The 26,420-nt window shown below is 46.9% G+C and overlaps 6 pseudogenes; all 6 read left to right on the top strand.

Moving 5' to 3' along the window:
- The first annotated feature begins 6,362 nt into the window (after window positions 1-6,362).
- Window positions 6,363-6,481, top strand: LOC143936839 (5S ribosomal RNA; annotated as a pseudogene).
- A 693-nt stretch (window positions 6,482-7,174) lies between these two features.
- Window positions 7,175-7,293, top strand: LOC143936440 (5S ribosomal RNA; annotated as a pseudogene).
- A 9,012-nt stretch (window positions 7,294-16,305) lies between these two features.
- Window positions 16,306-16,424, top strand: LOC143937508 (5S ribosomal RNA; annotated as a pseudogene).
- A 322-nt stretch (window positions 16,425-16,746) lies between these two features.
- On the top strand, window positions 16,747-16,865 carry LOC143937366 (5S ribosomal RNA; annotated as a pseudogene).
- Window positions 16,866-19,197: 2,332 nt separating this feature from the next.
- Window positions 19,198-19,316, top strand: LOC143937226 (5S ribosomal RNA; annotated as a pseudogene).
- A 5,701-nt stretch (window positions 19,317-25,017) lies between these two features.
- LOC143936511 (5S ribosomal RNA) lies at window positions 25,018-25,136 on the top strand (annotated as a pseudogene).
- Window positions 25,137-26,420: the final 1,284 nt, after the last annotated feature.

Below are 26,420 nucleotides of genomic sequence, written 5' to 3'. Positions count from 1 at the left end.
GGGTATGCAGAGATGTAGGCTAGGGAATCCAGAGAGAGACTGTGTTACACAGAGAGGCTAGAGTATGCAGAAGACCGGCTATTTTTTTTTACAGATAGGCTTGTGTATAAAGAAGACAGTCTGGGGAATTCAGTGAGGCTAGTGTATGCAGAGAGGCTGGGACACCGAGACTATTGTAAAAAGAAGGGAGGCTAGTGTATATAGATTACGGGCACCTGTATACAGAAGACAGAGAGGCTAGTCTATATTGAGTGGCTGGTGTACACAGAGAGATTAATGTATACAGAAAAGCTAGCGTGTAAAGAAGACAGGACTTTATTTTTTGCTAATGCAACTACTTTTGAAACATATAAAGTGCTTTTTTCATATTTTGGTGCTGTTAAAAAGTGGTGTGTTGTCAGTGGTGATATCAATGTGACAGTTAATGTGGAGAACTACAACTATTCAAAATAGAGCAAAAGAGTGCTAAGTTTATTTTGTTAAGTCATTGACTTAAGTAAGTAATTGGCCGTTATTTTAATTGTATTGTAATACCGTTAAGTAATTGGCCGTTATTGGTTTGGCAGTACATGGTTTATTTTGATGTAAGATAGTTTTATTCTCTACTTATAGCCGAGTTTTAGACGACTTTATTATTAGCATTATTCGCATTATTCATATATATTATGCAGAGTGTAAGTATTGCAGTGAGACGATATTGCTTTTAAAAGATTTGTATTATTATACATAGCATTGTTAGCAGACCAATAGGACAATTTACATGGCTTAATATTGCAGAGCGTAATTTATCAGGAAAGAGATCCAAAGCGTTAGTTGCAGTAGCTTCATAAAACTGAGATATCGTTGCATTACTCTAAATTTAAAAGTTGTTCCGGTAGCACTGAAAAGACGATATTAGATGAGTGATCTACACATTTCGTTTACTATTTCACTATACCGGCTAAATGTTAATATGTAATATGTGCTGCGTGTAAGGTAGAAATTAGATGGTTTAGTGTGAGCTGGTTTACCAGGATTTAGAGATAGTAATCTGTTTATACTAGTAATAAATATAGCAAAATAACTATAACGGGTTTAAGTGGAAATACACGAAATAACAGCAACAACGTGTGTAGGTTTTTATCAATCAAGTTAATTACGTGTCAGCAGCTAAATATTCTGCAATAGCAGAGATTAAGTATTGCAGTCGAAATGAGATCGGAAGCGTTAGTTGCGGTAGCTCCAAAATGACTGAGAAATCATTTCATTACTCTAAATTTAAAAGTTATCCCGGTAGCACTGAGTGGACTGATATTAGATGAGTGATCGTTCTAGTACAAATTCTGTTTCCTATAGCAGAGAGATACCAGCTAAATGTGAGACGAGCAATTAAACTGTTCACGGTAGCATTGCATTACTCTTAATATGTGCAGCGTGTAAAGAAGCAATAAGATGGTTTTGTATTATCCTAAAATTAGCAGTATACGTAATAAAGGTGAGTAGGTAACCTGGATTTAGACATAGCAAACTCTATAATCTAATTTAGCAAAATTAGAAAGGATAATATTGAGACAGTATATACAGGTAGAGTTTAAGTGGAAATACACAAAATATCTAGCTTACCTTTACATTGTTCAATAGAGCGTTGCAAAGTAATACCAAGGCAAAATGTCGGAATAGCAATTAGATGAGATGATTGCTGTAATCATGAAATATCAGCAACGATTAGGTTTCTATCGGATGAGAAAGTATAATAACTGGCAAAGTATGACATGGCAAAGAGACAAATTGCATTAGAGATGTGAGATGGACATGAAATGTCAATCCCCATTGGTTACTTACATGTAAACGCGGCTACATACAGCAAAGTGTGAGCTAAGCAGCTAAAGGGTATTTAAGAGTAAATTGACGTAGCTTGAAAATTCCAACGTGTAAATCGTTCCATTAATTATGTTACGCACGAAGACGGCTTACACTGACTGTTTTCCGTTTCCACTGGTCATCGGCATAATGTATCAGTAACCATGAACATTAATAGTGATAGACAGCTTACATTAGGATGTATGCATGATGTGAATGTAAAATGAATGTAAAATAGTTGCATTATGTGTTATTAATGTAATCAAACTGTATTGCTTTGCTTTGCTACTGCAACCACTTCTCAATCAAGTAAACCGTCCCACTGCTTTTCTCACATTTTGCCGCTGTTAAAAAATGTGTTGCAAGTGTTATGTGTTACAAATGGTTCTCAGTGTGACAGTTAATGTGGAGAAGAAGTAATACACAAAATAGAGTCAGAAAGAGAATCCTATTGCATAGAGGTAGCGAGAGATGGTTGCATTAATCTTAATGTGCAGTGTGTAAAAGGTTTTAAAAAGATGGTTTTGTGTGACTTTTGCTTTAACGTAAAATTAGCTGTAGACATTATAACTTGTTACAATGATTTAGAGATAGTAATCTCTATAAAATAATAATAATAAGTATAGAAAAACAAATTAGGAAAATATTGAGGCAGCATATATAGGTCGAGATAAAGTGAATACACAAAAGGGATCAAGGGATAGTAGCAAAGTCAAGGGATAAATGCAAAGGTACTCTATTTAACAGTAAATTGACGTAGCTTGCAAATGTCAACGTGTAAATCGTTCCATTAATTTTGTTACGCACGAAGACGGCTTACACTGACTGTTTTCCGTTTCCACTGGAAAGAGAATCCTATTGCATAGAGGTAGCGAGAGATGGTTGCATATGGCAGAAAGACGGCTTACACTGCTTTTCTCACATTTTGCTGCGGTAAAAAGAAATGTTTTGTCACTGTGTTTTAACTGTGACAGATAAGGTGGAGAAAAAGAAGTAATACAGTACATGACAGCTGATACTGGTTGAGTAATAAAACTGTTTTATTAAGATGTAAGACTAGTTTTATTCTCTACATATAGGCTTTTCAGAGAGTTGTATAATATAGGCGACCAATACGACATTTAAATGGCTTAATATTGTAGGGAGGAAGTATCGCTGTTCAAAGGTAAGAGATTGAAAGCTTAGCTTGAAAATGGCCGATAAATAGTTGAGTTAGTCTAAATTTAAAGGATATGCCGGTACCATTGAGAAAGCTTATATTAGACTAGTTGATCTTTGCATTACACAATCCTATTATTATTATTATTATTATTATTATTAAGATCATAGTGCAGAGAGATACTCAGTTAATGTCAGAGATACTCGGCCAATGTCAGAAAAGCAATAAAACTGTTTACATCGTTAGAGAGCGATAGTTACATTACTCTTAGTATATGCAGCATGTCTGGTAGCAAATGGATGGTTTTGTGAACATTTTGCATTAAGGTACAATTAGCAGTAGAACTCATGGAAGTGAATGGATTTAAGCGGATTTTGAGATAGTACTCTCCATTTCTAATAAGAAATAAAGAAAAATAAGTCAGGATGGTGTGTCAGGACTGTCACATACTCACAGTTCCGGTACAAATATGCAAAATAGAGCAAAAGAGTACATGGTTTATTTTGATGTATGATAGTTTTATTGCATGCTTGATGTGGATGATTAAAATCGTGTAGTGATCTATATTTAGCATAAGAATGAAAAGGCATAACATGGCAATGAGACAAACTCCATTAGAGATGTGAGCTAGATGAAATGATGAAATGTCTATGTATAGCCCAGATTGTCTTCTGTTATCACTTAGCCTACCCTCTAAATTCACTAGCCTCTCTATATACACCAGTATGTTTACACTAGCCGGTCTTCTGCATACAATAGCCTGTCTTCGATATACACTAGCCTATGTTCTGAATACACTAGCCCGTCTTCTGTCTTCTGTATGCCATAGCCTGTCTTCTGTATACATTAGTCTCTCTGTATAAACTAGCATCTCTGTATACCCCAAACTGTCTTCTGTAAAAACTTGTCTCTCTTTATAGCCTGTCTAGCCTTTCTTCTGTACACACTAGCTTCTCTGTATACACTAACCAGGCTTCTATATACAATAGCTTCACTCTATGCACTAGCCTCTCTGTATAATCTAGCCTCTCTATATACCCTAGATAGTGTTCTGCATCTCCGTAGTGGTAGCCTCTCCGTAGAAGCCAGCCTTTATTCTGTATTCACTAGCCTTTCTTCTGTATGCTGTAGTCTTCTATATATACTAGCTTCTCTGTACACCCTTGCATCTCTGTAATACACTAAACCCTCTGTATACCACAGCCTGTCTTCTGTATACACTAGACTGTAAACACTAGATAGAATACACCAGCCTGTCTTCTGTACCCACTAGAATCTCTGTATACACTACCCAGTCTTCTGTATACACTGTCAGCTTGGATGTATACCCAAGCCTGTCTTCTGTATACACTAGTCTCTCTATATGCACTGTCCTATCTGTATACACTCGACTCTCTTTATACACTAACCTCTCTATATACACTAACATCTTTGTATATACTAGCCTCTCTTTAAATTAGCCTCTCTGTGTACCCCAGCCTCATTGTTTACTCTAGCATTTCCGTATACTCAAGCCTATCTGCATACACGAGTCTGTATTCTGTATTCACTAGCCTGTATTCACTAGCCTTATATGTACTAGCTTCCTGCTTCTCTGTATACCCTTGCATCTCTGTACACTAGACTCTCTGAATACACTAAACCCTCAAGTATACCACAGCCTGTCTTCTGTATAGATTAGACTGTAAAAACTAGCTAGAATACACCAGCCTGTCTTCTTTACCCAATAGACTCTCTGAATGCACTACCCAGTCTTCTGTATACACTGTCAGCTTTGATGTATACCCAAGCCTGTCTTCTGTATACACTAGTTTCTCTATATGCACTGTCCTTTCTGTATACTCTCGACCCTCTCTATACATTAACCTCTCTATATACACTAACATCTTTGTATATACTAGCCTCTCTTTAAATTAGCCTCTCTGTGTACCCCAGCCTCACTGTTTACTCTAGCATCTCTGTATACTCAAGCCTATCTACATACACGAGTCTTCTATATTGTGTATTAACTAGCCTTTCTTCTGTATGCTGTAGTCTTCTATATATACCAGCTTCTCTGTACACCCTTGCATCTCTGTAAACACTGTGTAAACTAGCCAGTCTTATGTATACACTCACCGACTGTATACATAAGACTCTCTGAATACACTAAACTCTCTGTATATCACAGCCTGTCTTCTGTATACACTAGACTGTAAAAACTAGCTAGAATACACCAGCCTGTCTTCTGTACCCACTAGACTCTCTGTATACACTACCCAGTCTTCTGTATAGAATGTCAGCTTTCATGTATACCCTTTCTGTATACACTAGCTTCTCTATATGCACTGTCCTTTCTGTATACACTCGACTCTCTCTATACACTAACCTCTCTATATACACTAACATCTTTGTATTTGTCTTTAAACTAGCCTCTCTGTGTACCCCAGCCTCACTGTTTACTCTAGCATCTCTGTATACTCAAGCCTATCTACATACACGAAACCTGTATTCTGTATTCACTAGCCTTTCTTCTGTATGCTGTAGTCTTCTATATATACCAGCTTCTCTGTACACCCTAGCACTGTAACAGTGCTAGGTTCCTGTATTACAGAAACAGAACACCAGCAATAAGGTGTATACTGTGCAGGAGGCACACAACACCGACTCTAACTTCTGCACTGCAGATGCATGTATTGCAGAAATTGAACACCAGTAATAAAGGGTAGCTTCAGGTGTGTACTGTGCAGGAGGCACATAACACCCACTGTAACAGTGCTAGGTTCCCAAGCAGTAAAGACACTGTCCCTGCCTATCGTCCTCTTTCCCTGACCACCGCAACACACTATACAAGGCCGCCGCGCTGGCGGCCTTATATAGTGTGGGGTGTGTACTAAACCCCCCTGAGCTATAATTGGCCACAGGAATCCTGCCTGTGGTGAATTGTGGCTCTCCTCACAGAGGATGTCACATCTGTTCTTATTATATAGAACCTATTATGCTCCTCGTAAACTTTTTCAGTTTGGCCGAACGGCCGGACGCAAGTTGCCCCCGGCGCGGGAACATGGGGGGAGACATGATGCACATGTTTTGGAGATGCCCGAAGTTGATCCGCTACTGGACAGAGGTGACAGGAACCATTGATCGGGTGGTTGGAACCTCCACCAGGATGGAGGCGAAGTATTGTCTCCTGGGATTAGTTGAAGGAGTTGGAAACCCGGGAAGTAGCCAGATGGCAGTTCTGAGATGCCTATTTCAGGCAAGGAAACTGATTGCTCAACCCTGCTTAGCCTCCAATGTTGGCAATGACTTGGTTTTTTTCGCTTGTTTCCCAAGATGACCATGTTGGCGTTTGTCAAGATGGTTGAGAGTGCCCGAAGAGATCGCCTATGGCCCCATCACCTTGAAAGTGCCTGATCTTGTCTGATCTCGGAGGCTAAGCATTGTCGGGCCTGATTAGTAACTGGATGGGAGACCAACTGGGAATACCAGGTGCCGTAGGATTCTTTTTATGTTGTTGGCGTTGACATGTTTTTTTTTTTCCGCTTGTTTCCCAAGGTGATCATCTTGGCATTTGTCAAGAGGGCTGAGAGAGCCCAAAAAAATCTCCTACGGCCACATCCCCCTGAAAGCGCCCGATCTCATCTGATCTCAGAGGCTAAGCAGGGTCCGGCCTGGATAGTACCTAATTAAAGGTGCCGCAGGAATCTTTTTATATTAATGGCTTTGACCTGTTTTTCTTTCGCTTGTTTCCCAAGGTGACCATTTTAGCATCAGTCAAGAGTTTTGAGTATGTCCCAAAGCGTTCGCCTGAGGTCACATCACCCTGAAAGCGCCCAATCTCAGAGGCTAAGCAGGGTCTGGGTCAGATGGGAGACCGGCAGTGTCTATGTTGTTGGCGTTGACCTTTTTTTTTCACTTGTTTCCCAAGATAACCATCTTGGTATTTGTCAAGAGGGTTGAGAGTGTCTAAATAGAACACATATGGCCACATCACCCTGAAAGCGCACAATCTCATTGATCTCGGAGGCCTAGCAGTGTACGGCCTGGTTAATACCTGTATGGGAGACCATCTGTGAATACCAGGTGCCGTAGGCTTCTTTTTATGTTTTTGGCGTTTACCTGTTTATTTTCGCTTGTTTCCCAAGGTGACCATCTTGGCGCTTAACAAGAGGGTTGAGAGTGCCCAAAGAGATCACCTACGGCCCCATCACCCTGAAAGCGCCCAATCTCATCTGATCTCAGAGGCTAAACAGTGTCGGGCCTGGTTAGTACCTGGATGGGAGACCGCCTGGAAATACCAGGTGCCATAGGCTTCTTTTTTTGTTGTTGGCTTTGAACTTGTTTCTCAAGGCGACCATCTTGGCGTTTGTCAAGAGGGTTGGGCGTGTCTTGAAGAGAACACTTACGGCCACATCACCCTGAAAGCACCTGATCTCGTCTGATTTCAGAGGCTTAGCAGCATCAGGCCTGGTTAGTACCTGGATGGGAGACTGCCTGGGAAGACCAGGTGACATAGAAGGATCTGGTCAGGTTAGTGTCTTGATTGGGAGATCGCCTGGGAATACTGGATACCGTAGGATCCTTTTTATGTTGTTGGCTTTGACCTGTTTTTTTTCCCTTGTTTCCCAAGGTGACCATCTTGGCATTTGTCAAGAGGGTTGAGAGTGCACAAAGAAATTGCCTACGGGCACAACACCCTGAAAGCGCCCAATCTCGTTTGGTCTCAGAGGCTAAGCAGGCTTGGGCCTGGTTTGTACCTGGATGGGAGACCGCCTGGGTTTTCCAGATACCGCAGGCTTCTTTTTATGTTGTTGGCGTTGACTTGTTTTTTTTGTTTGTTTCCCAAGGTGACCATCTTGGCATTTATGGTATGGAGCCCTCTGACCGATACGGTTAAGGATGACAAACAAGGTTAACATAAACTCGCTTACTTGAAATGGACCTGAAAGTGTGCCCTGGTCTGACGTACGGTATACCAAAATAAGGGGGCATACCTTAGATAGAAAGTGGGTGATAAATGAAATGAATATGAATGGGGAGAAAAGAGTACTCTCATGAGGAGTATGATGCTTGAGAAATGCCCTGAAAAGGGGGATGGGTGGGTGGGTATCGCGCACCGGAACCGACGAGGAGGACAGGCGAATGGGCTGGTTATATATTCCACCGGGCTCCTCCCATAATTTCAGACCAGCATACTGGCCTTTCTATTTATGGTATGGAGCCCTCTGACCGATACGGTTAAGGATGACAAACAAGGTTAACATAAACTCGCTTACTTGAAATGGACCTGAAAGTGTGCCCTGGTCTGACGTACGGTATACCAAAATAAGGGGGCAAAATCATTCAGGTAGGGGTTGCATTTTATTGATCCAAGTTTGTTACTGGGTGAGCTCGACGAAGGCCTGGGTCATCTCCGCTTACGGATTGGGTATGTAGCGGGCGAAACAGGTGGACCTCCATCTGCCCAACTTCTTGATAATGTGAGTAGGACAGAGGTAGAGGATACCCGGGAGTATCCTGACACGTTCCACCGGGCAGCGTTCAGAGGTTTAGTGAGAAATAGCAGAAGAGGACTAACTCCTGGTTGATCAGCCAAAAAGGGCCGACAGGCACGCGAGAATGGCGACCGGGTACCAGCGGTAGTTGGACTTATAGCGGTGTATGTCCGAACCCGAGCCAAGCTGCTGCGTCTTGGAGACTGCTAAGTGTAAGACGAAATGGTCTTCGTATCGGACCAGGTGGTGCTCGTACAGCATGCGTGCTGTGAGGCTACAACAAGTAAACTCGCTTGGCCGTAAGAAGCCGTAGAAGGCCAGGTGTATGGCTGCTTGTAAATGACACCAATGTGGAGACCGAAAAGGTGAAGTAGCCAGGAAATCTGACATATTTCTAAACGTCTCCTGTGATAGGCAGTCGTTTTGGTGCCGGTCATCGGCTGGCGCTTCCTGGATACCGCGCATAACAGCCCGAACGGCGTGGTAAAATAGGAAGGGTACGGTAGGGTCCTGGAGGGACGTAAAATGTTGTACACCGGTCAGGTATAGCCGGATCGTATTAAAGGATAACGCCAACTGCGAGTGGCAGTAGGAAATGAAGGCTGTGACTTGCTTGACACGGGACGTCTCTGTACTGTGATACGTGACGAAGTTGGTTAAAGGCCCTCCAGGCTGATTGATAGGCCTTGAGGGTATTGCGGGAAAGGGAGTGATCAAATGAGTTGGGTAGCCGCTAGGAGGTGAGGGGCTAATCCAGGGTCAGTTGAGACCAGTCCGGGATAGCTGCTGATGTTGGTCCGGCTCCGGGTACCTGAACGAAAACGCGACAAGGTTAAAAGCGGGAGAGGGCGTCCGCTGCCTGATTGAATTTACTGGGGATAAAGGAAGAATGGATGTTGAACTGAAACAACAACAAGAGCTGGACCAGTCGACGTAGGAAGTACATAACCAATGGAGAGGGTGCCTTGGCGCAGCCAGGAATTGCCAGTAACTGGGGAGGCCAGGGAGCTGCGAGCCATAGGTGGCCAAAAACCAACCGCGAGCCCGTGGAGGCCGCTGCGTCGGTCATCACCTGGGGAGAAAGGGAAGACGCGAAGGGGAATGAACAGAGAGACGTCATTCCCAGACGATAGGAATTCCTCCCGCATAGCAAGGACCGCTATTGCCGCGGGGACCCGGCTGAGGACTTGCTCTGGATCCTGTGAGAGAGACAGCAAGACCAATCGGCGTGACACAAAGGCGCGACCCCTGAGGGATGATGTGCATAGGGACGCTCGACATGCCGTGAAGGGACTGTAGGTGTCCTCCGGATGACTAAACTGGGGAATATGCGAGGGTATTATATGTCCGTAAAGATGGCAGCCGCAATGGGCGAGCACCGGCCGACGACCATGGGCCGATGCCTCCGGACGCATCGCAGTGGGGATCTTGCTGTATGGGCTGTAACAACAGATGGCTCTCCGAGCATTGTAAGGATAAGAAATGTTGAACGCTGGCTAGAAATAGCCTGGGCGTGCTACAGGAAGAAGCCAGTCGCGTATGTCAACATGATCCTGGTGCGGACGGAGGTTGAACTCAACTGTCCCGAGGAAGAGACTGACAGACAGGCAACAGTGAGTGGCTTGTAAGAAAGGCCACAGGAGACGAGTGGCCAATTAAGTGCTCCAGTTAGCGTACCACTGAGAACGTGCTTGCAACAAATGATTGCAAGAAGTTATGCTAAGTCGCGAGCCTTGGCATGACTAAAGGTTGTGTTTGCACGTGTGCTTGCGACAATTGCCCGAGAGTTAGTCGGAGGAGATGTGTACGTGGTGACTGTGAGCAATTCGTGTTACCGCATGTGCACTGCGAAGACTGCGGGAGTTGTGCTTGCATGTATGTTAGGACGCGTGCTTGCGACGGTAGCAAGATGTTACTCAGTATGCGTGCTTGCCATGATTGCAAGATGTTATGCTAGGACGCGTGCCTGCAGCGATTGCAAGGATTTACAGTAGGCTTCGTGGGTAGCCAGGCCGGGAAAGACAGAAGTCCATCCGGTCCAACCACAAATCGAAATAATAAGGTATCACACCACCCGACACCCCAATTCTACGCCCGCAGCTGATCCAGAGGAAGGCAAAAAACCCCAACAGAGCATGGCCAATTTTGCTACAGTAGGGGAAAAAATTCCTTCCTGACCCCTCGAGAGGCAATCGGATTTTCCCTGGATCAACTATGCCTATAAGTATAAGTACCCTGTAATACAACGAACATTTAGGAAGGTATCCAGGTTTTCCCCAAAGCAACCTATTGAGCAGGCAGAAGTGCCTGCCAGCAATGATTGCCATAAGTTGTGCCCGGACATCAGCTTGCAATGATTGCAAGAGGCCTATGCTTGAATGCGTGCTTGCCATGATTGCAAAAGGTCTACGCTCGAATGCGTGCTTGCACTGATCGCTAGAGGTGTATGCTTGAATGCGTGCTTGCAACGATTGAAAGAGGTCTATGCTCGAATGCGTGCTTGCAACGATTGCAAGAGGTTTATGCTCGAATGCGTGCTTGCAACGACTGCAAGAGGTCTACGCACGAACGCGTGTTTGTAATGAGTGCCAGAGGTCTATGCTCGAATGCGTGCTTGTAACGAGTGCAAGAGGTCTAGGCTCGAATGCGTGCTTGCAACGACTGCAAGAGGTCTCCGCTCGTATGCGTGCTTGCACTGAGTGCGAGAGGTCTACCATGAATGCGATTAGTCTATCTCTGGATGCGTGCTTGCAACGATTGCAAGAAGTCTACGCTTGGATGTGTATTTACGACGATTGCACGAAGTCTACGCTTGAATGTGGAGAAAAACAACGAAACACGCCTAAACGAAGCTGCGTTTTTCCCTTTTGAGGCAACTTTATAATGAAATGAGGCCGAGGAGCAAGGCCCCCCTGGTAGGCATCCAAACCTTGAAAAATCAACTGGACCCAAACCGGGGAGCGGCATGTGACAGTGAGATGAGAGAAGCTGCCATGACAGAGATCCGGATCGCCATGCCACAAGTTGCGACTGAGCACGAAACGGATTCTGGAGCATGTACTGAAATGAGGCCGTTCCTGGGGCACGCCGAGACGAATTTGGTACACCGATGTGACTATTCGTACCGGAACGTGATAGGTGAAATGAAATGAAAACCCATGACAAAGACAAGAATCAGAGGACGAGGCCCTTGAACCAAACGGATGAATCCTGTCCTTGGAGCATGTACTGAAATGAGGCCATTCCTGGGGCACGCCGGGATGAATTTGGTACACAGATGTGACTATTCGTACCGGAACGTGATAGGTGAAATGAAATGAAACCCATGACAAAGACAAGAATCAGAGGACGAGCCCTTGAACCAAACAGATGAATCCTGTCCTTGGAGCATGTACTGAAATGAGGCGTAACAGCTGGGCGCACCGGAACGAATCGGTGCATAAATAAATGCGACAGGATTCGAATCGGAGCGTAATAAGTGACCGAAATGATATGCCATGACAGAGATAAGATTCAACGACTGGACTGATGGTTACAACAAAGAATCCGACTCTGGAGCATGTACTGAAATGAGGCGTAGCAGCTGGGCACACCAGAACAAATCGGTGCATAAAAGAATGCGACAGGATTCGAATTGGAGCGTAATAAGTGACAGAAATGATATCCCATGACAGAGACAAGATTCAACGACTGGACTGATGGTAACAACAAAGAATCCGTCTCTGGAGCATGTACTGAAATGAGGCGTAGCAGCTGGGCACACCAGAACGAATCGGTGCATAAAAGAATGCGACAGGATTCGAATTGGAGTGTAATAAGTGACAGAAATGATATCCCATGACAGAGACAGGATTCAACGACTGGACTGTAGGTTACAAAGAATCCGTCTCTGGAGCATGTACCGAAATGAGGCGTAGCAGCTGGGCACACCAAGACGAATCGGTGCATAAAAGAATGCGACAGGATTCGAATTGGAGCGTAATAAGTGACAGAAATGATATGCCATGACAAAGACAAAAATCAGGGATCGTGCGTGAACCTGCGAGTGATTCAGTCTCTGGAGCATGTACAGAAATGAGGCCAAACCCTGGGGGCACTTCAAAGCGAATCGGTGCACCAGAGGTGCAACAGGATTCGCGCCGGAGCGCGACTAGTGACAGAAATGATTCGAAATGGAAGAAATGACTGGGAGTGAAATAAATTGGAATGAGATCGAATGAAATACATAACATAACTGCATGAATGAAGGGATATTCGAATTGAAGCAGGGCAAGCGAAACGTGCGGACTGCTTGCCTTGTCGTAACAAGCAGTCGGCTGTGAGTCGAACGATTCGACCGATACTAATAGAAATGCTCGGGCAGTCGAACGGTTTCGAATGCCGTACCTGCGAATGAATCGCCTGACGTGGCGTAATCGAACGTGTCGAAAAAGTGATAACGACTGCATCGAAAGTAGAAAACAGCGACATGCGTACGAGGGCCACAGAAAACATTCGATTTGAAAGCAGCGAGCGGCTCGTGAGTACAGGGAATGTTGACGGTACATCGAATACATGAATTGAAAAAGGAGGTGCCGAAGCCCTACCTGCGACAGCCAGCCCGACGTGCAACGACAAATTCGATGGGTACGGAGACACTCCGACGGCGAAACCGACGGACGCTGCTGAACGAGAAGACGAGCTGTCAAGACGGGGACGAAAAATGCGGGAACTGACGAACGGGCTCACTGCGTCTGGTCTGAATGGCCGGCGCTTGATACCTGACGTATCGGGTATCGCGCACCGGAACCGACGAGGAGGACAGGCGAATGGGCTGGTTATATATTCCACCGGGCTCCTCCCATAATTTCAGGCCAGCATACTGGCCTTTCTATTTGTCAAGAGGGTTTAGCGTGCATTTGATCTCAGAGGCTAAGCAGGGTTGGGACATGGTTAGTACCTGGATGGGAGACCGCCTGGGATTTCTCGATGCCATAGGCTTTAGTTTTAAGCTGTTGGCATTGACTTATTTTTTTTATTTTTATTATTCTTTTATTAAGTAGAACAACATAAATATAACAGTCAACCATACAGCATGACCCAGGGTCACAATTACATGCTAACAAAAAATAGGCAGCCAAATAACTCTGGGTTCTCAGAGGGGAGTCCTACAGTTTCATGCAGAAAATAGAGAAACCCCACCTCCGACATGTAGTACAGTATAACTAGTGCAGCTCCGTTCGGACAAATGTAATCATGGAGAACAACTGGGACCACAGCGAGCCAGCTTATCATGACCTACGTGAACCAGAGTAAAATATGAGCCGGTCATGTCCAGAACCCTGGGGTTCTTCTGGGTCCTGAAGGCTAGTAAGGAGACAAGGCATAGTTAAAAGGGAGGACGGGGGAAGAAGAGAGTGCAAAGACGGAGAGAGAGGAGGTGGGGGGATGGCGGCGGGGAAAAAAAGAAAAATAAAGACAAAAAGGGAGGGGGGGAATGCCACCCAGGGCAGACATGGCCTACGTAGGTAAACGTTAGATGTTCAGTCGTTTTCTGGGACGGGGGCACTGCTCACCTCCCGAATGTAGTCTCGAGTACCAGTAAAATACCTCCAGGGCCTCCATGTAACACTAAATGCCTCTTCAGTGTTGTGAAGGGTGGCGGTCAATTCTTCCATCCGGAGAATATGATTGACTTTGGAATACCACAGCACCTTGGATGGGGGCTGAGGCTGCCTCCACAGTGCGGGAATGCAGGCCCGGGCGGCATTCAGGAGTTGCATCGTGAGGGTTTTTTTGTATTTTCGAACAGGCTGTTCGGTCAAGTGTAGAAGGCACGCTACTGGGAACCCAAAAGTTCCTCAAGGTTGGGCATGCCCAGAAAAGGTGTCCCATGGTCCCCATATCTGAATTTCACCTCCAACCAACATCCGGGATCGATCTATCCATTTTATTCAGAAGGTATGGGACTCTATACCAGCGTGAGACTATCTTGTATCTTGATATTGGTTTGCGATGGAAGCTTTATGTACTAAGGTCAGGATCTTCCCTATCTGTTGTGGGGTAAATGTGATGCCTAAGTCCCTCTCCCATTTGTGGATAAATGGTGGGGTCGACTCCTCCTCCTGACTACTCAATAGGTTGTACAGGAGGGAGAGGGTGTGTCGCACAGGTTCCCTTTTGTGACAGATGGATTTATAGGGTGTCAGGTCTCTAGGAGTGTAGGGGGCCCTTTGTATGGCCAGAAGAAAGTGACGAAGTTGATAAGCACTAAACAAGTCAAGCGGAGGGTCAGAAAGCTCGGCGACAGTTTGCGTGGTCAGGAGTCCTCCCGTGGGCCACACCTCTCCCAGACGCTGTTTCCCCACCACTGTCAACTGTCGCAGTTTCTTGTTGGTAAATCCCGGTGGGAAGTCTGGATTACCTATAACCGGAGTCATTGGTGATGGCAGGGGAGCAATGTGTGTGCAGCGGAACAACCTCCGCACAACAGCCAACGTAGCTCCCACTACGGGGTGACCTCTGAGGTCTTTTGGTAGGGAGGACAGGAGCCACGGGGAGGTCAATAGGGGAATGGAACCATCCTCAATCTCCATCTCCACCCACTGCTTGTGTGGGCCATTACAATGCCAATCAACGACTCTCGCGAGTCACTCTGTAGTATTGTCTGAGATCTGGGAGACCCAGACCCCCCTTGTCCTTTGGTCTGGCAAGCAATTGCAAACGGGCTCTGGGCGGTTTGCGCGCCCAAATAAAGTCCCGGAGCAGCACCTGCAGTTGTCTGAAAAAAATTGGGGGTAACCGGATCGGTAATGTCTGGAACATGTATAAGATCCGAGGGAGGGCCATCATTTTGAATGCATTACAGCGCCCGAACCAGGTCAGTGTTAAAGCATACCAGTTTCCCAAATCAGATTTCAGTCTATCCAGGAGAGGGACAAAATTAAGCAGGTACAATTGCGCTAAATCCGCTGCGATGTCAACGCCCAGTTACTGTATAGATTTTTCAGCCCAGTAGAATGGAAAAGAGGAGCGGAGCCTCTTGGCCTCACCATCCGGAACCGATAGATTCAATACATATAGGCTGCCGTGCTGCTGTAGAGACGCAAGTATTTTGGGAAGCAAAATGTGTGGATTGGAGACGGAAAAAATTAGATCGTCAGCGTACGCCGCAATTTTGTGGTGTGCCGAGGGTTTGGATATGCCAGTAATATTCGGGTCATTCCGAACGTGACACATAAGTGGTTCCAGTGTCAGAATTAAAATTAGGGAGACAGAGGGCACCCCTGCCTCGTCCCATTAGTGATGGGGAAAGAGTCCGAGCACCACTCGGTCACCCGTACCGCTGCCAATGGCGTGGAGTAAAGCGACATTACCCAGCTCATCATGTTGGGGCCAAGACCTATATGTTCCAGGGTGGCCTGCATAAAGTGCCAGGCATCCCTGTCAAAGGCCTTCTCCGCGTCCGTTGACAACATAAGCAAGGGCCTTCCCTGTACATGCGCCGAATGGATTAAATTGAGGACTAGGGCCGTATTGTCTCTAGCTTCCGACTTATTTTTATTTTTTTGCTTGTTTCCCAAGGTGACCATCTTGGCGTTTGTCAAGAGGGTTGAAAGTGCCTGAAGAGATTGCCTACGGGCACATCACCCTGAAAGCACCCGATCTCGTTTGATGTTGGAGGCTAATAGAGTCAGGCCTTGTTAGTACCTGGACTGGAGACCGCCTGGGAATACCAGGTGTCGTAGACTTCTTTTTATGTTGTTGGCGTTGACCTGTTTTTTTTTCGCTTATTTCCCAAAGTGACCATCTTGGTGTTTGTCAAGAGGGTTGAGAGTGCCTGAAGAGATTGCCTATGGCCACATCACTCTGAAAGCACCCAATCTCGTCTGATCTTGGAGGCTAAGAAGAGTCGGGCCTGGTTAGTACCTGGATGGGAGACCACCTGGGATTACCAGTTATTGTAGGCTTCTTTTTATGTTGTTGGCGTTGATTCGTTTTCTTTTTTTTGCTTGTTTCCCAAGGTGACCATCTTGGCATTTGTCAAGAGGGTTGAAAGTGCCCAAAGAGATCTCTTACAGCAGCATCACCCTGAAAGAGCCCTATCTCTTCTATTTTCTGAGGCTAAGAAGGGTTAGGCCTAGTTAGTACCTGGATGGGAGATGGCGTTGGAATACCAGGTGCCGTATTCTTCTTTTTATGTTGTTGACATTGACCTGTTTTTTTTTCACTTGTTTCCCAAGGTGACCATCTTGGCATTTGTCAAGAGGGTTGAGAGTGCCCGAAGAGATCACCTACGGCCCCATCACCCTGAAAGCGCCCAATCTCGTCTGATCTCGGATGCTAAACAGTGTCGGGCCTGGTTAGTACCCGGATGGGAGACCGCCTGGGAATACCAGGTGCCATAGGCTTCTGTTTTTTTTTGTTTTTTTATTTAGTAGTATGCGACATACAATGCAAAGGCAACTTCACAGAATGTGTGATACAAATAGTTACAAACAAACGATCATATTGCATGGATATCAGAGCCAATGGTAAGAAGTCTGAGGAGAATAGCACGTGTACAGCTTTCCAACGATCACCATGAGCTTACTATGTCTCGCGGAGGTATTCTTCCGAAAAGCGAAACTGGGTCCAGTAGAACCATCTGTTCCCATGCTCCTCCGTTTTATCCCTCATTGTGGCAGTCAGGTCTTCCATTCGTTCAATATCATTAACCCTTGCAAACCACTGGGTCACCATTGGAGCAGATTGCTCTTTCCACTGACTTGGGATGCAGGCCCTAGCTGCCTTGAGGAGATGTTTAAGTAAGGACTTATGATAACGCTTTCTCGACATAGGAGTTAGATTGAGAAGAACTGCTGCGGGATCATTGGCTAACGAAATGTCTGTGAACTTGTGGATGAGTCTCAGGACAGGCTGCCAGAATGTTTGTAATTTAGGGCATTCCCAGAAAATGTGGAGAATGGTGCCAGCCTGTTGCCCACAGCGACAGCAGCGGTCAGATTGACCGGGGAATATTTTGGCCAACACCACCGGTGTACGATACCAGCGTGTGATCAGCTTATATGAGATCTCCTGATATTTACTGCAGAGTGACGACTTATGGGCGAAAAAGAGTATTCTGTCCTTCTGTGGTTTGGAGAATGTAGTTTGTAAGTCCCTTTTCCATTTAGCTAGGAAGGGTGGATCCGTGGAGGATTGTGCATCTGTCAAGATTAGGTAGGACCTAGAGAGGGAACCATGAATTGGGCCATCATCCAGGCAAAGTTCCTCGAAGGGGTGGAATTGTCTAGAGAAGAACGAATGGTTAGGTAGTGATCCGAGGAAATGGATTAGCTGTCTAGCTCTCCAGCTATCCAATGCAACAGGTACTTGCTCTAGCAGTATGGTTCCCATGGGAATCAAGCCCGTGGGTCCAAGAAATAGGGCTGCTCTCAGAAGCCCTTTCGGGGCTTGCCTGGTAAAGGCCTGGTCAGACAGGCCTGGAGGGAATCTAGGATGTCCAATAATTGGGGTCATAGGAGAAGGGAAGTTAGTCAGGTGGGAAAGGTAAAAAAAACTATCCATCTCAGCGAGCGAGGGGCCAATTAATGGGTGAGTAGTCACACAGGGCTCCAATGGCCTCCCCGCCCAAGGCAGACCAGCCAGTGGAACCCGCGCCATCTCCTGCTCTAGCTTGACCCATAGCTTCAGTTCCCCATGCCGGTGTCTTATCACATATGGTCCCCCATCGGATAGTGTCCGCTGTGTACTGCGCATGCGCAGTACACAGCAACACAGATTCCGAAAATTGCGAGCATGAACGGCACCTGCGCACTGAGTACAGGTTCTATCCCCACTATCCAAGTGGACATAGAGTAAGAATATAAAAGAGCCGAGCGCAGCGGAGCCAAGCCCGAAGCGTGGCGAGCGAAGCTCGCCTGCGAGGGGCCCTCTAATATTCACAACCCTATGTCCGCTTGGATGGTGGGGCTACCACCTCCACTCACCGCGCAGGAGCCGTTCAGCTTCGGAGTACACAGCGGACACTATATCATGGCCGGACAGTATATGGCAGAACACCGGCACCAGTCAACCACCGGTGTCATGTGCCTCGCTGTGTAATATAGAGCAGGGTCCGGGAAGCCAATACCTCCCCGCAATTTCGGTCGCAATAGCATTGCCCTACCAATACGCATATGTTTTCCGCGCCAGAGGAACTTAATAAAGATTGAGCGAACCGCATGAAAGAAAGTCTGGGGTATTTTAATAGGTAAGGCTTGTAGTAGATACAGAAGTTGTGGCATCGCGTTCATCTTCAACACATTACAGCGTCCGAACCATGACAGAGCTAGTGGGTCCCATCTTTTAAGGTCCGCTGTAAGCCCATAGGCTTCCTTTTATGTTGTTGGCTTTGTCTGTTGTTCTCAAGGCGACCATCTTGGCGTTTGTCAAGAGGGTTAGGCGTGTCTTGAAGAGAACGCTTACGGCCACATCAACCTGAAAGCACCCGATCTCGTCTGATTTCAGAGGCTAAGCAGCGTCAGGCCTGGTTAGTACCTGGATGGGAGACTGCCTGGGAAGACCAGGTGCCATAGAAGGATCTGGTCTGGTTAGTGTCTTGATTGGGAGATCGCCTGGGAATACTGGATGCCGTAGGCTTCTTTTTATGTTGTTGGCTTTGACCTGTTTTTTTTAGCTTGTTTCCCAAGGTGACCATCTTGGCCTTTGTCAAGAGGCTTCAGAGTGCCCAAAGAGAGTGTCTACAGCCAAATCACCCTGAAAGAGCCTAATCTCATCTGATCTCGGAGGCTAAGCAGCGATGGGCCTGGTTAGTACCTGGATGGGAGAAAGCTTGGGAATACCAGGTGCCGTAGGCTTCTCATTATGTTGTCGCGTTGACCTGTTTTTTTCCCCTTGTTTCCCAAGGTGACCATCTTGGCATGTGTCAAGAGGGTTGAGCGTGCACAAAGAAATTGCCTATGGGCACAACACCCTGAAAGCGCCCAATCTCGTTTGGTCTCAGAGGCTAAGCAGGGTTGGGCCTGGTTTGTACCTGGATGGGAGACCGCCTGGGTTTTCCAGATGCCGCAGGCTTCTTTTTATGTTGTTGGTGTTGACCTGTTTTTTTCGCTTGTTTCCCAAAGGGATCATCTTGGCATTTGTCAAGAGGGTTGAGAGTGCCTAAAGAGATCGCTTACAGCCACATCACCCTGAAAGCACCCTATCTCTTCTGATCTCAGAGGCTAAGAAGGGTTGGGCCTAGTTAGTACTTGAATGGGAGACGGCCTTGGAATACCAGGTGCCGTATTCTTCTTTTTATGTTGTTGGCATTGACCTGTTTTTTTTCGCTTGTTTCCCAGGGTGACTATCTTGGCATTTTTCAAGAGGGATGAGAGTGCCCAAAGAGATTGCCTATGGGCACATCCCCCTGAAAGCGCCCAATCTCTGCTGATCTCAGAGGCTAGAAAGGGTCGCGCCTTGTTAATACCTGGATGGGAGACCGCCTGGAAATACTAGGTGCGGTAGGCTTCTTTTTATGTTGTTGGTGTTGACTTGTTTTTTTTGTTTGTTTCCTAAGGTGACCATCTTGGCATTTGTCAAGAGGGTTGAGCGTGCCTGAAAAAATCTACTATGGCTGCATCACCCTGAAAGAGCCAAATCTCATTTGATCTCAGAGCAGGGCCGGCGCTACCACTAGGCGAAGTAGGCAGCCGCCTAGGGCGCACTACCACCTAGGGCGCAACTACGGCCTCTGCCCAGTGTGAGCTCCTCTTCTGCTCTCTCGCCCCCCCTGTGGTGTTCCACTGGCGCCACCAATCCCCCATGTTTCCCGCTGAGCGCCCCACCGTACTCATCTCACAGCGCCGCTCCGGGACTCCTTTGCTCCAGCCTGTCCCTCTGGAGCGGTGCTGTGTGTCTGTGTGAGTGCAGCGGAGGGGCGGGGCTCGGCGGAGATGGGAGCTTCGAGAGGTCGGTCAGCTGACCTCCTGCCCGGCGGGGACATCATGGAGCGGGGTTGACGGCGCTGGCCTGGTCCCGGCGGGGATATGATGGAGGCGGAGCGGATGGATGGCGCTGGTGTGGCCCCGGCGGAGCGGGTGGACGGCGCTGGTGTGGCCCCGGCGGAGCGGATGGATGGCGCTGGCGTGGCCCCGGCGGAGCGGGTGGACGGCGCTGGCAGTGCGGAGGAGTCGGAGAGGCCCGGTGGGATGATGGTCGCTGAAGGCAGCATCAAAGAGCAGAGGTAAGGAGGAGGATGGATCCATTGAGCTGTATGGAGGGGGTTTGTGTGTGAGTAATGCAGGAAGTAGGAGTCAGGTAGGTCAGTGTGATGTGTGTCAGTGTCATGCCAGTGTGGTGTGTCTGTGTATGTGTCATGTCAGTGTGATGTGTCTGTGTATGTGTCATGTCAGTGTGATGTGTCTGTGTATGTGTCATGCCAGTGTGATGTGTCTGTGTATGTGTCATGTCAGTGTAATGTGTCTGTGTATGTGTCATGTCAGTGTGATGTGTCTGTGTATGTGTCATGTCAGTGTGATGTGTCTGTGTATGTGTCATGTCAGTGTAATGTGTCAGTGTATGTGTCATGTCAGTGTAATGTGTCAGTGTATGTGTCATGCCAGTGTGATGTGTCAGTGTATGTGTCATGTCAGTGTATGTGTCATGTCAGTGTAATGTGTCAGTGTATGTGTCATGTCAGTGTAATGTGTCTGTGTATGTGTCATGTCAGTGTGATGTGTCTGTGTATGTGTCATGTCAGTGTGATATGTCTGTGTATGTGTCATGTCATTGTGATGTGTCTGTGTATGTGTCATTCCAGTGTGATGTGTCAGTGTATGTGTCGTGTCAGTGTATGTGTCATGTCAGTGTAATGTGTCAGTGTATGTGTCATGTCAGTGTGATGTGTCAGTGTATGTGTCATGTCAGTGTGATGTGTCTGTGTATGTGTCATGTCAGTGTATGTGTCATGTCAGTGTGATGTGTCTGTGTATGTGTCATGCCAGTGTGATGTGTCTGTGTATGTGTCATGCCAGTGTGATGTGTCAGTGTATGTGTCATGCCACTGTATGTGTCATGCCAGTGTGATGTGTCGTGTCAGTGTATGTGTCGTGTCAGTGTAATGTGTCAGTGTATGTGTCGTGTCAGTGTATGTGTCATGTCAGTGTATGCGTCAGTGTATGCGTCAGTGTATGCGTCAGTGCCATTGTATGTGTCAGGGTATGTGTTTTCAGGGTATGTGTTTTCAGGGTATGTGTTTTCAGGGTATGTGTTTTTAGTGTAGGTGTCAGCGTGATGGTCAGTGTAGGTGTCAGCGTGATGGTCAGTGTAGGTGTCAGCGTGATGGTCAGTGTAGGTGTCAGCGCGATGGTCAGTGTAATTGGCAGTGTAGGTGCCAGGTGGGTTGGTGTAGGTGCCAGGTGGGTCAGTGTAATTATCAGGTGGGTCAGTGTAGGGGTCAGTGTGATGTGAGTAGTGCAGGAAGTAGGAGTCAGGTGGATTAGTTTATGTGTCAGGGGGTCAGTGTAGGGGTCAGATAGGTCATGTGTAGCAAGGGCAGGGTAAGGTGGAGTCATGGGTGCAGCCGGGGGGGGTGGCAAAATTAGGTTTTTGCCTAGGGTGTCAACGATCCTTGCACCAGCCCTGTCTCAGAGGCTAAGCAGGGTTGGGACCTGGTTAGTACCAGGATGGGAGACCGCCTGGGATTTCTCGATGCCATAGGCTTTTTTTTTAAGTTGTTGGCATTGACTTATTTTTTTTTTTTGTTTTATTCTTTTATTAAGTATAAGTAGAACAACATAAATATAACAGTCAACCATACAGCATGACCCAGGGTCACAATTACATGGTAACAAAAAATAGGCAGCCAAATAACTCTGGGTTCTCAGAGGGGAGTCCTAGAGTTTCATGCAGAAAAGAGAGAAACCCCACCTCCGACATGTAGTACAGTATAACTAATGCAGCTCCGTTCGGACAAATATAATCATGGAGAACAACTGGGACCACAGCGAGCCAGCTTATCATGACCTATGTGAACCAGAGTAAAATATGAGCCGGTCGTGTCCAGAACCCTGGGGTTCTTCTGGATCCCAAAGGCTAGAAAGGAGACAAGGCATAGTGAAAAGTGAGGACGGGGGAAGAAGAGAGTGCAAAGACGGAGAGAGAAGAGGGGGGGAGGGGATGGCGGCGGGGAAAAAAAGAAAAATAAAGACAAAAAGGGAGGGGGGGGGGAATGCCACCCAGGGCAGACTTGGCCTACGTAGGTAAACGTTAGATGTTCAGTCGTTTTCTGGGACAGGGGCGCTGCTCACCTCCCAAATGTAGTCTCAAGTACCAGTAAAATACCTCCAGGGCCTCCATGTAACACTAAATGCCTCTTCAGTGTTGTGAAGGGTGGCGGTCAATTCTTCCATCCGGAGAATATGATTGACTTTGGAATACCACAGCACCTTGGATGGGGGCTGAGGCTGCCTCCACAGTGTGGGAATGCAGGCCCGGGCGGCGTTCAGGAGTTGCATCGTGAGGGTTTTTTTGTATTTTCGAACAGGCTGCTCGGTCAAGTGTAGAAGGCACGCTGCTGGGTTGTCTGCGATATCTACATTTCTGAGAGTTTTTATCGTCCCGGTCACCTCCACCCAAAAGTTCCTCAAGGCCGGGGCATGCCCAGAAAATGTGTCCCATGGTCCCCGTATCTGAATTGCACCTCCAACAAACATCCGGAATCGATCTATTCATTTTATTCAGAAGGTATGGGACTCTATACCAGCGTGAGACTATCTTGTATCCTGATTCTTGATATTGGTTTGCGATGGAAGCTTTATGTACTAATGTCAGGATCTTCCCTATCTGTTGTGGGGTAAATGTGATGCCAAATGCAATCTCCCATTTGTGGATAAATGGTGGGGTCGACTCCTCCTCCTGACTACTTAATAGGTTGTACAGGAGGGAGAGGGTGTGTTGCACAGGTTCCTTTTTGTGACAGATGGATTCATAGGGCGTCAGGTCTCTAGGAGTGTATGGGGCCCTTTGTATGGCCAGAAGAAAGTGACGAAGTTGATAAGCATTAAACAAGTCAAGCGGAGGGTCAGAAAGCTCGGCGACAGTTTGCGTGGTCGGGAGCCCTCCCGAGGACCACACCTCTCCCAGACGCTTTTTCCCCACCACTGTCAACTGTCGCAGTTTCTTGTTGGTAAATCCCGGTGGGAAGTCTGGATTACCTATAACCGGAGTCATTGGTGACAGCAGGGGAGCAATGTGTGTGCAGCGGAACAACCTCCGCACAACAGCCAACGTAGCTCCCACTACGGGGTGATCTCTGAGGTCTTTTGGTAGGGAGGACAGGAGCCACGGGGAGGTCAATAGGGGAATGGATCCATCCTCAATCTCCATCTCCACCCACTGCTTGTGTGGGCCATTACAATGCCAATCAACGACTCTCGCTAGCAGAGTCGCTCTGTTGTATTGTCTCAGATCTGGGAGACCCAGACCCCCCTTGTCCTTTGGTCTGGCAAGCAATTGCAAACGGGCTCTGGGCGGTTTGCGCGCCCAAATAAAGTCCCGGAGCAGCACCTGCAGATGTCTGAAAAAGATTGGGGGTAACCGGATCGGTAATGTCTGGAACAAGTATAAGATCCGCGGGAGGGCCGTCATTTTGAATGCATTACAGCGCCCGAACCAGGTCAGTGTTAAATCATGCCAGTTTCCCAAATCAGATTTCAGTCTATTCAGGAGAGGGAGAAAATTAAGCGGGTACAATTGCACCAAATCCGCTGCGATGTCAACGCCCAGGTAACGTATAGATTTTTCAGCTTAGTAGAATGGAAAAGCGGAGCATAGCCTCTTGGCCTCACCATCCGGGACCGATATATTCAATACAGCCGATGGTGCAATTGATTTTATAGTTTGATAGGCTGCCGTATCGCCGGAGAGCCACGAGTATATTGGGAAGCGAAATGTGTGGATTGGAGACGAAAAAAATTAGATCGTCAGCGTACGCCGCAATTTTGTGGTGTGCCGAGGGTTTGGATATGCCAGTAATATTCGGGTCATTCCGAACGTGACACATAAGTGGTTCCAGTGTCAGAATAAAAATTAGGGGAGACAGAGGGCACCCCTGCCTCGTCCCATTAGTGATGGGGAAAGAGTCCGAGCACTCTGAAAGCACCCAATCTCGTCTGATCTTGGAGGCTAAGAAGAGTCAGGCCTGGTTAGTACCTGGATGGGAGACCACCTGGGAATACCAGTTATTGTAGGCTTCTTTTTATGTTGTTGGCCTTGATTCGTTTTGTTTTTTTTCCGCTTGTTTCCCAAGGTGACCATCTTGGCATTTGTCAAGAGGGTTGAGAGTGCCCAAAGAGATTGCCTATGGGCACATAAGCCTGAAAGCGCCCGATCTCCTCTGATCTCAGAGGCTAAACAGGGTCGGGCCTTGCTAGTACCTGGATTGGAGACCACCTGGGAATACTAGGTGCTGAAGGCTTATTTTTATGTTGTTGGCGTTGACTTGTTTTTTTTTTTGTTTGTTTACCAAGGTGACCATCTTGGTGTTTGTCAAGAGGGTTGAGAGTGCTTGAAGAGCTCGCCTATGGCCACATAACCCTGAAAGCACCAGATCTCGTCTGATCTCAGAGACTAAACAGGGTCGGGCCTTGTTAATACCTGGATGGGAGACCACCTGGGAATACTAGGTGCTGTAGACTTCTTCTCATGTTGTTGGCGTTGACTTGATTTTTTTGTTTGTTTCCCAAGGTGACCATATTGGCGTTAGTCAAGGTTGAGAGTGCCTGAAGAAATCTCCTACGGCCACACCACCCTAAAAGAGCCCAATCTCATCTGATCTCAGAGGCTACGCAGGGTTGGGACCAGTTTAGTACCTGGATGGGAGACCGCCTGGGATTTCCAGATGCCGTAGGCTTCTTTTTATGTTGTGGCCGTTTACCTATTTTTTTCCGCTTGTTTCCAAGGTGACCATCTTGGTGTTTGTCAAGAGAGTTGAGAGTGCCTGAAGATATCGGCTACGGCCACATCACCCTGAATCTGTTCCATCTCGTCTGATCTTGGAGGCTAAGCAGGGTCAGGCCTGGTTAATGCCTGGATGGGAAACCGCCTGGGAATACCAGGTGTCGTAGGCTTCTTTTTTTTTTCAAATATAATTTTTTCTCCAAATAGGGGAAGACGGTCCCCCGAGTACATAATGCAACAGAGAAATACAGAGCAAAAAGCAGCTGAACAATACTTGATACAGGTATATTCGCAACTGTGAGTCTGCCTTCCATCAATCACAATGATTCGAGGCACGGATAAAGTACTGTACCAAGATCCAGGGTCACACAAACCCCAGGTCCCTCCGGCATAATCCATCCAGAGGGGGGTGTGGGGCCGTCATTCCCAATTTTCCACTCTTTCCAAAAGAGAGAGGGGGTGGAGGGGGTGAGAGATAGGGGAGGAAGGCCGAAAAGAGAAGGGTTGAAAGATCAGAAAAGGAGAAGAGGGGACGAGACACGATGGCAGCCACTGTCCAAGGGGCCAGTCAAGGAAAGCTCAGAGCTCTAAGGCGGTAGCAGGCGACATCCTTCTAGCGAGAATATAAAGGTATTCCAGATGTCTCAGGTTTGTTTAAAAAATTCTTGTTTACCTTGTGATGTGAGGATCAAGTCCTCCATTATTTTTAATGTCCTCTATTTTCCTAAGCCAGTGAGTAATGAAAGGGGGGGAACATTTTTTCCAATAGAGAGGGATGCAGGATTTCGCCGCATTAATCACATGCCGTAAAATAGATTTTTTTGTACTTCTTAATGGGAATCTGTGAATGGTACAAGAGAAAGAATGCAGCCTCTTCCTGGATGGAGAAGTCTGTGAATTTTTGTGTCATGCATTGGATCTCTGTCCAGAAGTCCACCAAGCTGAGGCAGGACCAAAAAATGTGCAGCAACGTGCCCTCTTCTTCTCCACACCTCCAGCATATGTTCGAGGAAGAGGGGAAA

This window comes from Lithobates pipiens, unplaced genomic scaffold, assembly GCF_037356315.1.
Source record: "Lithobates pipiens isolate NorthernLeopardFrog02 unplaced genomic scaffold, aLitPip1_a1.2 Scaffold_28, whole genome shotgun sequence".
Taxonomy (NCBI): Eukaryota; Metazoa; Chordata; class Amphibia; order Anura; family Ranidae; genus Lithobates; species Lithobates pipiens.
Note: the sequence above shows the minus strand (reverse complement) of the source record. Positions and strands in the feature narration are given on the sequence as shown.